Source organism: Ambystoma mexicanum, chromosome 1p (assembly GCF_040938575.1).
Source record: "Ambystoma mexicanum isolate Mex_15411 chromosome 1p, UKY_AmexF1_1, whole genome shotgun sequence".
In the NCBI taxonomy this organism is placed as follows: Eukaryota; Metazoa; Chordata; class Amphibia; order Caudata; family Ambystomatidae; genus Ambystoma; species Ambystoma mexicanum.
The window spans coordinates 728,632,752-728,648,133 of record NC_090921.1 but is presented as its reverse complement, the minus strand read 5'-3'; the positions used below and the strand labels follow the sequence as shown (position 1 = coordinate 728,648,133).

At 45.2% G+C, this 15,382-nt stretch overlaps 1 protein-coding gene and 1 long non-coding RNA gene across 5 annotated transcripts in view; one reads left to right on the top strand and one right to left on the bottom strand.

Annotated features, from left to right (window-relative positions):
• ADAM15 (ADAM metallopeptidase domain 15) overlaps positions 1–15,382 on the top strand; it is a 583,228-nt gene that overhangs the window by 152,661 nt on the left and 415,185 nt on the right. The window lies entirely within an intron of this gene.
• LOC138579947 (uncharacterized) overlaps positions 1–15,382 on the bottom strand; it is a 96,386-nt gene that overhangs the window by 71,761 nt on the left and 9,243 nt on the right. Inside the window, exon 2 of the long non-coding RNA XR_011304163.1 lies at positions 11,372–11,533. This is a non-coding gene — a long non-coding RNA (uncharacterized lncRNA). The remainder of the gene's footprint in view (positions 1–11,371; positions 11,534–15,382) is intronic.

The window sequence follows — 15,382 nt, the reverse complement described above, 5'->3', positions numbered from 1 at the left end:
GGCATCAAGATCCAACCCGCTTAAGGACAATACTCTTATGTTCATCTGCTATTATATCACCCAATCTGCTTCCTGTTCCTTCTAATAAAGAAGCTTAATTGTCCCTTTAACTGTATAGCCATCCTTGTCTCTCATTTGCCTATATAGATCCCCAATCCTTTTCCTTATACCTTCTGCCTCATGCTCATCGGCCCATGTCTGTGTTCTCGGTATTCCCTGCAGCTTCCTACGGGGCTGCTGTGACCCTCTCTCTTCTTCCTATCATTGCCGTGCTTCGTCTAGCACCATGAATCTGTTAACAAGATAATCTATCTCATCATCCTTTTGTTACATACTTCTAACTTCTTCCCTTCTCCTCATCTCCCTATTCTCTTCTTCCTATCGCCTTCTTTGCAACCTACATTATTTTATTCTCCTGGCTTCTATTTCACTGTATTTCCTGTTCTCTATTCTTTCTTTCCCTTTCTTTTGTTCCTCGTACCATCGTTGTTCTTCCCTTTTGTTTCCTCTCTTTCTCCTTCTCTTCTTTGTATGCTCTTTCCTGTTCCTTTGCTTTCTCTTCCCGTTCTTCTCTTTCTTCCTTCGCTCGAAGCCCATGAATGCCCTTTCTGTCTAACCTAAGTAATATCTGTCCTCCCATCCATTGTTGTTGTGTTCTGTGCCTTGTTAACTGTATTGACTTTGTGTTTGCTCTCTAAGGTTCTTGATATTGTGTTGCTAGCCACGGTTTGTGGCATCACATTTCAAATGCCTGCATTCTTCACTTCTAGGTTCCCTGCTGACCTCTGTGTTTTGATATTGGTCCTGTATTGCATCTGCATTCTTTACTTCCAGGTTCCTCCCTGTTGAGCTTTGTGCTTTGCCTTGGTTCTGTACTACATCTGCATTTTCTACTTCTAGGTTCCCTGTTGTGCTCTTTTCTTTCTGATGGTTCTGTACTACATCTGATTTGTATGTCTGTTGTTCTTGTTCTTTGTTGTTCCCCTGTCTTTCGTGTCCCCCCTGTGCTACACTCCTGGCTGCCCCCTGACCACCCTGCACCACCTCCTCTCCCCAGACACCTCTCTCCTTACCCCCTTCTTTCCTCCCTTCACCCCTATGTTGCTCTCTGTCTCACCTATCTTTTCTAACTGCTATTCTATCGACAATCCTATCCCTCTCATTAAGTCTGGCAGGAAGAGGTTCAAAAGGGACATCCTGGTCTCTAACCCAGGCCTCTCTATCACTGATACCTACACCAGTGCTTCCTCCAGACAGACCCTTACCGACATACTCTTTGTCATTCCTTCTCCAGGCCTATGGTCCCCCATATGGTCTCTGTTCTCTCTCCTTTTTCCTCTTCTCTCATTAATAGTGACACCCAGTGGGAAGCCCTCCTGGCCCCCTTCCACTCCTCTTAAGACCATCATTAATGTCTACTTAAATGGCACTGTCTTGGTTTAGGGCCCTCAGGCCAATCTCCTCTTCTTTGAAAGACGCTTCCCGCACCTTATCAACTTCCTCTCCTCTGCTGCTATCCCTTCCTACCCCTCTCTGGCTCCTCTGCCACCTCCTTCCTCTGCCACTTCTTCAGCACCCCCTGCTACTTCTCTGGCCACCCTGTTGCCTCCCTCCTCTGCCACCCCTCTGGCACGCCCCTCTCCCTCTCTGACTACCCTGCTTTCTCTTCCTTCCTCCTCAATGTTTCTAGACAAATCTGATCTATAGAAGACTTGTCAAAGCAGGTTCTCCCCTGCTCATCCAGAACCCTCAAGGACCATATCGACCTCTGTTAATGACTCCAATCAAGCATTCCCACTAAGTCAGTGCCTTGTCTGGGATTGCTCAAGGGAAGCCCTTATTTATATATTTTTATGACAAGTTATAATCTGGATGATGAACCCTTGTATAACGCCCCTCTCTTAGAATCCCCCTGACCCCACTGAGCCAAGAAGTAGGTTTGTTTTGCAAATTGAAAAGGTTTATTTGAAAAATTAAACAATAGATATATATCACACTTTTATAATAAATTAATATTTGATATCACACTTAGACATATGACAGTGAGTGATCAACAATGGATGATGTTATACTAGCACACTGGTTTAATTACTTAGGAGTAGTATAGAGGATAAGGTAGCTGAGATTGCTTTATATGGTACAAGGAAATGCAAGGTGGAAAAGAAGCAACACAGGAATACATTTGATATGATTTCAGCAAAAGGTAATAGAATCACTTTTCCCCTTTTGGCAACTCACCCCCCCCCCCCTATGCAATAGAAGATGGAAGGGAGAGCACACAGTTCTCAGGAATACAATCACAGTACAATACACATTCAATTTCCCCCTAGCAAGCTTAGAGAAACAGGGATGATTTTAAACACAGGCAAAGTACTTTAAAGGTGGTATGCAAAGAAGGGAAAATATGCTAAAAATGATTTTAATTACCTATAGAGGTTCAGGGTGAGTGAGAGATACTTTAAATCAGTTCAGGATCACCTTAGCAATGCTCTATGAATGATTGCCAGGTTGCAAACGAATTTCAGCAAAGGAAACAAAAGACAAATATTTTTACACGTGGCTGAGATGAAGCAAAATGTCAAATCGCTGCAATTTAGTCGAGTGCGTCGAGCGCAATTACGAAGGAACTATAAGGAGTAGCAAGTCGGTTTAGAGCTTGTTAGAAAGCTTAATCTCAGCTTTAAAATAAAAGTTAAATCACGCTTCTATCACAAACGATTCAAGAGATACGGACGATTTTGTGAAGGTAGATTCTCGAAATTAAAATAAAGCTCTGAATGACAAATGACAGTTTTGCAGCTTTAGAATGACAGAATGACACGATTTCTAGGATGCAGTTCTCAATAGGTTAAAATAGTTTGAATTAGATTATTTTAAACTAAGAGATTGGTTTTGCACAGTTCTGGCTGAGTACTCACACTATATTTTGAACAGGAATGCGACTTTGTCACGGATCGGGTCAGGATTGGCTGTGGTTCTCTCGCCACTGGGTACTGGTTCTCTGGTTCTGCTCACAGCGATCTGGGTCAGCTCTCAGCACTGCACAGCGATCTGGTCTCTCTGGATCTCTGGTCTCTCTGGATCTCTGGTCTCTCTGGATCTCTGGTCTCTGGAGATTGATGGATTTGAAGTCTGGAGTCTCCCGGCAAAGCGTCCCGCAAGAAAGTGGAAAGTGAATGTCCCTGTCTGGCTTCCAGTGGCTCTTTTTATGTCTTTAGAAAGTGGGTTTGTGCGTAGCATAACTGAGCCTGCCCCTCTCAACTTATCATTGGCCCAGTTCTCCTCTCTCCCTTGATTGGGGGAACTGAGTTGTGAGTCAGAACTGAGTTGTGAGTCAGAGTGATGAGGTAGGTTTATGGTCAGAGGATCCTCCCCTTGTCAAATTGCACACAAATCTATTTCTGATCCAAATACATATTTCCCAGATACACAAGTGGTTGACATTACATGTACATATTACAGATTACTTATGGTACATTCTGTTCCAACTCTGATGTTTCTAAGAGCTTGCATTCAAAAATGACAACTTATTTTTGTTTTTAGTTGGTTTACCAATATCGGACGTTTACCAAAAATGGCACACATGTACACCGCCTTTCTACACTTATTCCAGTAAATTTGCATTTTTCTAGCGTGAACCCCGTGTCTGCAATCTCCATAATTCATGGGGTTTTGCCTCAGAACATGGTACAGAGTTCTAACACTTCTTGAAATGTGCACAGAAAAATCACAAGAATGATGATGTTATTTATATAATTTTTACACGTCCGCACTATGAATTATCCATCTTTTTAAAATTATGCTCTGGCCCCTAGGGGTGTGGTTTTCCAAAGCACATGGTGGAATTTCTGGTTTATCCACTTCCCCCAAGCTCAGCTTGCTCACAGATGCAGTGCCCCTCTCCGTTTCCTTCCAAGAGGAAGCCATTTACGACCCCCCTAATTTAACATTTGCCTGGGCCAAGGAAGGCTCATTGTTTAGTTTCCTGCAGTCCCCAGGTGCCACTCCCCTAATTCAATCAGAGAGGTGTCATCTCCTTTTGGCAGGGGCAGCAGAATGCAGCCAGGCCTGGGAACACAGCTGCTGATCAAGTTTCAACTCCTGTCTGGGGTAGTTGTCAGGCAGAATTCACTCTTTTCAAGCCAGGCTTCAGCCAAATGTCACTTTGGTTCCCAGTTTTCTACATTCAAACCAAACTTGCAATTTTTACACATGCAGCTAGAACACTGATTCTAAATTCAAAACTATGACATTTAAACAATTTCAACCTATGTGACACTCAAAAGTAGGTCACTCATTTATTCTAAACATTTCGATTTTAGTGGCTTTAAACCCAAATTCACTTAAGCTGCTGGCATCCCCAGCTATTTCCAATACATACATTAGACAATTACTTCCTTCAAGTCATTTCAGAATATAGTTTTACATTGTATCCACCTCTTAGTAAGTCTTTCTTTGGCCTGGTTTGGTTCATTTGTTCAGTTTTACACAAGTGTCTGGTGGTTTTAAAACGCCGGCTTTCTGGTAGTGGTGAGCACCAGTATTGCATCCATTTTTGACATTAATAACAACAGATATTGAACAGCACCACATTCCTTAGCACTGATGGGTGGCAGGCCAGGGGACCATTTTGCTGTGCGCAAAACTGCACAGTTCTCCAGGATTCTGGCGCAAATGTGGGCTTTTCCGCCCTCTTGGATTTCCTAAACCCACAGCACCAGGTGTTGCAGCATAATAGTCCAAATGTGAGTCATGACACCCAACACACCCTTGTTCCAGCTTTGGCCAATTTCTTCAATCGCTCCTTTGCCACTGGAACTTTTCCCTCCCCCTTAAGCACTCTTTTGTACACCTCCTTCTAAAGAAGCCCTCAGCCGATCCTTCCTATCCGGTTAACTTTTGCCCGATCTCCATCACTTCTTTGCTGGAAAAGCTAGCCATCTCCTAGCTTAATCTACATACTGAATCTGTTGGTTGCTACCATGACCACCAGTCTGGCTTCAGTGCTGCAAGAAGCACGGAAACTGCTCTTCTGAACACCCATGAAGACTTGCTCTCAAATCTTAACTCTAATCTCCCTTCTGTCCTCATTCTACTCAATCTATCCTCTGCTTTTGACATGGTCAACCATGCCATCCAAATCGCCTCTGTGACAACCTTGGTATTACTGATCAGGCCCAGGCATGGTTAACGTCCTTTCTCACAGATGCACCCACTCAGGTCCAACTGGGGTCTTTCCTCTCTTCTATCTCTTTCTCTACTTATGGTGTTCCCCAGGAGTCCAACTTCTCCCCCTGGCTCTTCAACAACTACCTCGCACCTATTGCCCACAGCATCTCTACTTTCTGCTCCAATTTTCAATGTTATGTGGATGACACTCAGCTCTCTTTCAGGCTCCCCTCAGCCACATTGCTTCTTTTCTCATATCAGACTGTCTGGCCGCAATTCAGAAATGGTGTGCTCCAATGACCTCTGCCTTAATGCCAGTAAGACTGAGATCCTCCTCATTGGAACACCTGCTCCCTCCTTTCTTCTCTGGCCGCCCACTTTGGGCCCTCTTCCTGCTCCTTCCTGTGAGGCTAAGAACCTTGGTGTCATCTTCGACTCCACCCTCTCCTTCTCTCCTCACATCTCTGACCTCTCTGAGAGGTCAAACTATGAGCTGCACTTCCTCAGAGGTATTCTTCCTTTTCTCACTTTCCTCCAGAAGCTCACTGTTTCTAGAGCTCTGGTCCTCTCTAGGCTGGACTATTGCAACGGCCTCTTTCTAAATCTTCCTGCCTATAGTCTTCGACCTTTACAACTTACGCAGAACAGGACTGCAAGACTTGTCATTGGCCTCAAGCCCAGGGATTGCTTCTCTCCAGCTCTGAAATCTCTTCACTGGCTCCCCGTTGCTGCAAGGATCAACTTCAAGACCCTCTGCATCGCCCACATGGCTTTCTGGGGCCTGGACCCCTCTACCCCCAACATTCTCTTCCAAAACATCTTCCTTCTCCAGTTCTCTGCTCATCCACCTCCAACTCTCTGAGGGTCAGACTCTTCTCCAAGCAGAGAGTTGGGGTCAGATCTATCTCCTCAGCAGGGGCCTCCCTCTGGAACAGCCTCCCTGCCTCTCTCAAACTTGAGCAGAACCACCTCTGGTTCCAGAAGCAACTCAAGACATTTCTTTTCGCTTCCACTTTCTCTCTTTCTCTCCCCTGCTTATGCACCTGACTGCTCCGCGCACTGGTCACCCTCTGAACTCAGGCCCAGGCTTGTGCATGTGCAGTTGCCTTTGCACTGCCTCCAGGCTCCCCAGTACTTAAGGGTCTGTATTTGCAACCCTACAGTCCCTTCTCTCTGCACTTATGAGCCACCCGCTGGCTTCACTTGTGAGTTAACTGCACTTGCCCCTTCCCCTCCGCCCTGGCACTTCTCCCCTTCCCAGCACTTGCGCGATCTGAATGACACAAGGCCTAGTAAGATCGTTATTTTGTCCTCCCTTTCCTTTGTTTCCCCCTCCTTGTTTTGTCGCGCCTAGAAACACTTGTGTACAGGGGCGTTAAAAATGACACATCATATCATATCATTTGTTTTGCACTATGGTTCCTTCCTTGGCTTTGTCCTTTCCTTCTTTTTGTCTTTTAGCTTCCTCCTCTATTTCTATCTGTCTACTTCTTCGTTCATCACACCCTTTATATTCATTCCTTAATCTTACTTGCTTCCATACTATCTCCACTTTTATATGCAGGAGGTGCGTTTGGTGGATTAACATAGCCCGCTGCTGCCTTTAGTTCCTTTTATAGGATAAATTTGTTATTTATCTTCCGTTCTGTCATCTTTTTTTGGGAGGAGTGAGAGGAGCTGAGGGCGTTACGTCCTCCTCTTTATGCTGATTAAGCACCCACTTCTTCTCAGGCGGGTATTCTTTCTCATTTTGATACATCTTCCTTAATTCTAAAAAAGCAAGCCTTTTTTCTAACTTCTTCTCGGTGTATGTAGCATATAAATACGTTGTCATGTGTCGCAATACTGTTTTTGACAACAAGCCTTCTTGAGGCCACGGCATAAGTGTTTCGTTAGTCGTTTCCTTCACCCACTCCGCCGGATACTGTCTAATTTTAGGTGTGTATCCTGGTAATGTCCTGCATAGATGTAAAAGGGGAGTGTCTCACATGATGACAAGTCCATTTCAACTGTCAATATTTACTGGTTTCTTAAAGATATTCACAACACAAAAAATTGATTTGGGCGAGTATTATCAATCGTTGCCCTTTACCACAACAGACAAATATTTCAAATAATGTTTAAATCTCTTAAATATTGTTTCTATTTATTTCTTTGTTTTTAGTTCTATCTATTCTTGCCGGCCTATTGTTGCTGTTGCACAAACCTTTAGTTTAACTTTACTACTTTTTCTCTTTTATCTTTTCTCAGATTGATTTCAGTCACTTGATCTTAATGCCTGATAATCAGCTGATTTTATTACTATTGTTTTATTCTTCTTAGTTTATACACAATACAAATTTTACACTGACATATTTATAACCCCAAATAGACGTGCACTCTTTTCTTTTTCTGTGATCACCTTCCTTTACTATCCCTTAGTAAATGTATCTCATCTCACTATTTACCCCATTTTGGAGTGTAATACGCATTTTCTCTTTTTGGCACTTGCCTCAGGAATCCTTACCATATAATCTACTTAGAGTTTAATGCATATTCTTTGGTCGCCTTGAAATCCGAAATCGAGGTATCTAGCTCTTTAAAAACAAATCCTGTTACCCTATATACACTTTATACTATAGCCCCTCCTCTTCTTTATTTGCCACCTTCAATGATCTACTTATGTCTGTGGCTCAGCTGGAGGCCCTCGGCATCGACTCTTCCCCAATCGACCAGTTTGCCTTCAGTCCGTGGGGCACCTGTGGACCACTTCTTTGCACACTTGTGTATTGTGTGTATTGTGCGCTGCTTTCCACAGGAAACTCCACGATCTTCTGGCTAATGGTGGAAGACGTTGATCGTCCAAAAGTCTGGATCTGGGTCCAGGTCGACTGGCTCTTGAGCCATCCCCACAGCTACCAAATAGCACATTGAAGCATCTCATGTGGCCGATGGAATTACCAATAATGATCTCAGACCAAAGAAAAACGGACAGACTCAAGGAATATGGCAAAATACTACTTTATTATCGGTTCAAATAAATTAGGGCAGCGAACAACTAATTGTAGCCCACACAGTCACACTTAAGTTTCGATTACACAAAGGTTTAATACCTCAATGTGCATCATTTAGGATGTCATCCTACATGGCAAACTTAAAAACCTTTTGAAGGGAGGAATTAGTTAAAGGGACATGTGTACCTATATATCATGTAAGTATTAATAACATTACTGGATGCCACTTATCTAGTAGGCGCGCCTTTAACCACCTCTAAATAAGTATAATACAGATTAAAGCAGAAAAACAGTAGCAAATTGCTTGTGGAACACTGTATAGCATGTTGCTACATAGACCCCTATAATTGGTTAACATTCTCTCCCAACCTTGGACTTTCAGCTTGTTGGCAGCACACGAGCAAAATGAAACTTGGGCGCATAGAACAATGTCAGACTACTACCCACTTGCCCAATTAGTTCATCATCTCTCATCGGTCAGGCCCTAAGCCAAGGCTTCTTCTTTATAGTTGATCTTGCAGCCTGTTCTCTGTTCTGGGACTTTTAAGGGAGTGTAGGCACACCATTATCTTTGTCTGGAGCTTAATGAATAGCCCCTGTTTTCGCCTTCTGAGTCACGTGTCAGGAGACCATGATCTTGTCCATCTCATACTCTTATTTGCTGCTATTTGTTTTAATTATGCTGGGTGCTATTACTCCTCTTGTCCTCTGGAGACTCGATCACTCCATCGTACATATACTTTTTCTGTCTTGATTGTCCAATACTTGGCACTTGCAGATGTTTTCTTCTTTGCTTAATCTAAGAGAAATATGTCTTACGTACATAGCTCACCCACTTGACTCCCTTTGTGCCTTGCAATTATTCCTCGATGTGGCATCCTAGATCCCAGGGCAACAGACTCCTCTTTATTCTTCACACAAAGCAGTTTTTCCAGTGTCTCCTTACTCTGCAGCCTTGGTCTGTCCCTGGGATAGCTTGATTGGTTTCAACATGAGTCCAACATCCATCTTTTTCTCATGGCCGCTTTAGTCACAGTGGGCCTCATCACGAGTTGGGTGGTAACGCCGGCTGTATTACCGCCGGCGCTATTAGCCCTACTGCCAAACCCCCCGGCGCTGTTAACGACGGATCGCGGGTTTGGCGGAACGGTTAGTGACCATTCCCCATTGGGCCAATTCGTGAATTTCCCATTCCCCATTGGTCCCAAATTTCGCGCTATTACCGCTGGCGGGAAATCCGCTGGCGGTATTAGCGCCGAAAATCGGCAAAATTGCCACGGATTTGCCCCCAGCTCAGAGCTGGGTGGAAATCCACCAAGGCCGTGATTTGGCGGACCCTTAAATGCAGCGGTAATAGCATTACCACCGCATTTAAGGGTTACTGCCAAACTCGTGATGAGGCCCATTATGTTTTCTTCTGCAGTAAGATTCTATATGTCTCAACCACCTTGCATTTCTGCATATATACAAGTTTCTCTTATTACTTCAGTTACATCTTTATTCTTTAAGTATTTGAATATCGTTTCAGTGCGTCCTTGTGTCTTTTCTTCATGACGTCACCCTGCAGCTGTCAGTTTGCACTGACAGCTCTTCTGTGTCCAAAGGTGTATGCCGACATCCTCCTACCAACTTAATGCGAGGGTACATTCGATATGGTTGTCTGAGTGCATAACATCTCTCCTACACTTGGTGCGGTATTGGGACAATACCTGGTGTCACACATAGGGCTGAGTGGTGGGCCTGGTGCCCGCTAAACCACATGAATAGTTACTGTAGAGGTGTTTGATCGTGTTAGCTTAACCGACAGGAGCTCACCTATTGGGAAGGTGGAGTTACTAATTTCTCTCATGTGGAGCGTATCTCTGGCTATGAGAGCAATCCTCCCTACCCTCACTTCTGGTATCTAACTTGTCCTTTCGATAGATTACATAGTATGGGGGGACAGCTGGGGAGAGGGTTGGGCCTGAGGCAGCGTGCAGCCAAGTTTCAGATATGGCTAGCAGGGTGAGCTTGTTAGAGGAAATGATTTCTGCAATGTCCAAAGCGTGGGCTAGTATGGATCTTGCGTTAACTAGAGCTCCCTTCAATGTTGAGGCAGTAAGGTTTGTGGGAGGTTTGTTGCCTGTGGAGCGTCTCTTATCAAGCATGCTGATGGGGCGACACTTAGAATCGTGGGGAGGGTATTGTGGAACCCCTGCATGGTTAGGTAATTGAGCTACTGGAGGTCGTGTAAGTAGAAACATAGCTTAGTTTTAAGCTGATATGGTTATGTGGATTGGGCAGGGAATTGGCCAAGGAGGTGGCATCAGGTATTGTCTTGATGCTGGTGGTTGATACGGCACAGATCATTCGAGGTAGCTGGCATGGTGGTAAAGTGCTGTTGGTATTAGCAGGATAAGTGATGATGCGATGCCCCGTCTGGTAGTGTTAGGCTCTATTTTGGTGCTGAACCTTTAGCAGTCTTGGAATGGGTGCACAGTGCATTCTTGGAGGTAGGATGCTCTTGTTTACCATCTAGCGGAGCTGAAAGGGGGTCAGTCTGGTGGGCAGGGACTTTGATCATACACGCTCGGAGATGCTTCCTGCATATAATAGTTGTTGGCCTTCCTAACAGGTGCGGGGGCTGAGAGGTGCATGTGGAAAGGCTTGTGCGCCTCGCTTAGCCGAGGCATCGTAATGATGGGGTGCGCGTTGCACATACAGACAGGGTGTTGGTACGTGGACCTCTAGCGCACACACAGGCATCATAGCTAGGGCATGGAGGGGAGGGGAGAAGGCACCAGGAGGGAGCAAGGTTGATGGTGGGATGGTAGAGTAGTGTGGTAGACTTTTGGACATTGACAGGGTTACCTTGGGCCCAAATAAACTGAGTAATAAGTACCTTTAATGAGATGCTAGCAGGCGTCCTTCCATGGCCTGACGGGGCCAGACAGAGTAAATGAACGAAGGCCTTAGCAGTGGGCCTTTGTTTGGGGCCGGCGTGCCTGCATCGGAAATAAATTATCATTGGGCATCCAATAGGATGTGGTCAGGGGGGGCAGAATTCCATTAACAAAGTCTGTATAGCAGAAACGGTATCATGGCAGCCATATATAAATGGCTTGTCGTTGATTCAATTTTGATTTCATCAAGTGTCTTCATTGCATTATTATGCAGCTCATCACAGTCTTTTATCACATTAACATTAAGCCCAAGGTGGCTTATCTTACTTCCGAATTCCGAAGAATGTACGCTGGTTGCACCGATGCGTGCCGCGATGTATTGGCAAACCTCATGCTCCACGATGGATTCAGCACAGGACCAGACAGGGGAAGTGAACGAAGGCCTTAGTAGTGGGCATTTGTAGGAGTCTTGCGTCGCCTGCTGGCGCCCTGCATCGGAAAGGGTGATGTATGAAAAGGTATTAACTTAACAACATAACATAAGATAACAATACGTTGGCAATTTAAGCTGCCCTTTGCATAGGGTCACGGCACTTGACCTTGTGAGGCTTTAGCTTGCAGATGACTCTAAATGGGCTATGAGGCTTAACCTGTCACTATAGTAGTGCTTGTCATGTAAGGCAGTATTTATCTTATTATGAATATAAATGGGATGTGAAGTTTTAACAGATGAAATGGTTACATGCAATTATAACTAATGAAATAATAACAAATACAAAATAACTAATTCCAAAATAACTAATACATTCAGTATTTTTTGGAGGGGGCTTTCCCCCACCCCCAAAACCACTATTCCCTTTCACAACCACATTTTTTGTATACACATTGCATACCGATAAAATGGCAGTATCTAGCTATATGAGGCAGTAGTAGCACAAGGAAACAGTACTCCTGACCTACAGTAGGGCTGTTGAGCGTGCCCCCAGCATATCATGAAGGCAGGCATTACATATTGAGACAGCACTATAGTTAATAAATGGTTGAAATCTCAAATGCCGGTGTATTTGATTTTGTACTATTTGTTTCTTGATTACTCTTCATTTGATGTCACCAGGACCAATACCATTACCCTCCTGTGCAGCAAGAAACCTTGGTGTCATGTTCGACTCCTCTCCCTCCTCACATCACAGACCTTGCCAAGAAGGCCCAATTTCAGCTGCACCTCCTCAGAGGCATTCTCCCTTTCCTCATCTTCCCCCAGAAAATCAATGTCTCTAGAGCTCACGTCCTCTCCAGGCTGGATTACTGCAACAGCCGCTTCCTCAATCTGCCAAACTCCTCCCTCCTCCCCCTTCAACTAATCCAGAATAGGACTACGAGACTTGTCCTTGGCCTCAAGCCTAGGGACCCCATCTATCCAGCCTTAAAATCTCTCCATTGGCTCCTGGTTGCTGTGAGGATCAAGTTCAAGAGCCTCTGCATCATCCACAAGGCTTTTTGGGACCTGGGACCCCGCTACATCCAACTCTCTCTCCCGCAATATCTCCCTGCTAGAGCCCTTCAGTCTTCTATCTCCAACTCTCTGCAGATCAGATGCTTTTCCAAGCAGAGAGTGGGGAGTAGATCTCTCTCCTCTGCTGGTGCCTCCCTCTGGAATGGCCTCCATGCCCCTCTCAGACTTGAGCCAGATCTCCTTAAGTTCCGGAAGCTTCTCAAGACCCTCCTTTTCTCTCCCTCCTTCCCGCTCCCCTTCTCCTGGTAATGCCCCCTCTGCCTCTTGACTGGCTACCTGGTTCCTGGAGATTCTTACCGGGCACCAAGCGCCTCCTTGACTAGTCTACCCCTGCACTTGTTCTCCCCTGACCTCCCTCCGGCAACTTGCACTGCCCTGCGGGCTCCCTCCCCCTGCACTAGCCTTGCTAGGCCTGCCCCCCTGAGCCCTTCCAGCCCCGTCCCTCGCACTTAGCACGTGGACCTTCTCTCACCTGCAGTTCTGCATCCCCTGGCACTGTCCACCTGGCCTCCCATGGCACTCACTTCACCCACAGGCCCTTTCGCACTTCACACCTTCCCCTCTCCCCCGCACTTCTTGCTACTGCACTGGCGCAATCCGATTGTCACAAGTAGGACCTTTTTTTTGTTTTTGTTCATCCCTGTTCCCCCCTTCCCATCTTGTTGCACCTTGAAACATCTTGTGTAGAAGCGCATTATAAATACCTAATAAAAATTCATATGGTATGATATCAACTGCAAAGGCCGTGTCATGTCTCTTATTGGGATGTCACCTGGTATGTGGTGTCACTTCTACTACCCCTGGTAATTTTGTTAATTGACGTCCCTGATAGTATGCACGTGAGTGGGAACGGTCTGCACTATGCAAGGGAAGGCGTTTGATCCTGTGTTAGATCCTCGCCCAAACAGATAGACTTACACAACAATATATCTCAATTGCAATTGAGGACTGTCAAACCCCAGGCAGATTGCGGATTTCAATTGCATCATTGTGCGAATCAATCCCCTTGGAGTACAACAGGCGTTCTTCTGCAGAGACAGGGTGATGATCAGAGCCTGTGAGGGGTTAGTTTGCCTGTGCTGGTGGCCGGCGGCAGGGGGCGGGGTTGGTACCCTATGTTTATGGGTAGCGTCGAAAGCGGAATCCCTTGATGGGACTAAACCTGAGCTCATCACCATGTTGTTAGTAGTTATTTGGACTGGTCGGCCGCTCAGAAACCAAGTAACCAGAAGTTGCTGATCTGGTTCAGTCAACAAGACGTGTGCACAGCCCTCAAATAATGAGGTATTTCTCAAATTGCTTGAAAGAAAGTAACAGAAAAATGTAAATAAATTAACAAATGTCGGGGACTATATGTATTTCCCCACAAGTATTCTTGAACCAATTGTCTTGATGGGTGCCCAACATAACACATGTTCTCTGTATACATCATGTTCGTATGTTTTAATAGAAAAATAAAATCCAATATACCAAAAAGAAAGTGTGTCCAGTGGCTATGTGAACACAGTTTGGTATTTCCCTGTGGTTTTCTCTGGCTCGTGGCCACATTGCCGCTGGCACTTGGATGATATACTGCTTTCCTCTGTTATCAGTGCAGGGCATAGACCTTCCCCGCCCCTGGAACTCTGTGTCGGGTGCGACCGAGGGAAGCACTTATCAGGACAAAGCCTTGACCACTTGTACTTTAAACGGCAATCCGTGCAGGGGGGTAACGGGGCTTTCTGCCAGGAAATGAGCAGGAGCTGACAGCATGGGGACAGGAAGTTCCTCCCCGGCCCCTCCTAGCACTCTGAAGCCGTGGGTTCCTCTGAAGTCGGAGTCATGCCTACGCTGCCAGCCTACAACGCCTTCCTTGCAGGAGCTTTCCACAGTCCAGGCACATTTTCGAGATGCCTTGCAGAGAAACCTTTCTAGGAAACCGAGGCATCCATCTTGCAACTCTGACCAGGGGTGGACTGGCCTATAGGGAACTCTAGAGATTTCCTGGCAGGCCTCTGCACCCTCGGCCTCTTTTGTGTGGTATTTCCAAATGTTTTCATAGGAAAGGGGTTGGGTTTGCCGAAAATGTGTAATATGGGGACACTTCGAAAATTATTTCCAGAGCCTCTTTTGGCTCCCAGTCTACCTCTGACTCGGAGCTCAATAATATAGCCTTATAGACCAAGGGAGGGGGCTTTGCATCGGGACGTAAATTGGGTAAGGGTCATTATCCCAAGCATTAATGACCCCTCCAGAAGTCTTTAAGGCTATTAGAAGATCGTCCTAGAAGCAATATGCTTTGAAGTTTAGGAGGTGAAGTAATATTACTTTAAGAGCAAAGGAAGTAAACAGACGCAGTTAGTAAATTAAATGTGGATTATTTTGTAGTATTTAAAAAACACTGTCTTCATAAGTTAAGCATTTTAATTGCAATTCGGTTGAAGTGGAAGACAGTGTTATTTAAAATTAGCATGCATTCAGGTGTCATGTGAAAGTAAATGGTTTCTCCATAAAAAAGAGAAAGCATTTTCCAATGTCTTCCTCTTTCTTGTGTTAAATAGCATGTTGCAGAAACAACAAATAGGCCCTCAGGAAAGGGGAGTGCCTTGTTGGGAAACCTCTTGCCTGGAAATTGCATTGTTGTTTCTCTATCTGCTTTTGAAGACAGAATGTTCAAAATGCAGTTAACACCAGTAGTTATTGACTGCACTCTAAACATTCTGATTGGCTGAGGGGAGTTCAATAACCATCTAGAAATGCCAATCCGCATTAATCCGAATCTGCTATTTAGAGGTCATGCAGATGCCCACCATGCAGCATCTATAACTGGTGACAAGGTTTTCTTA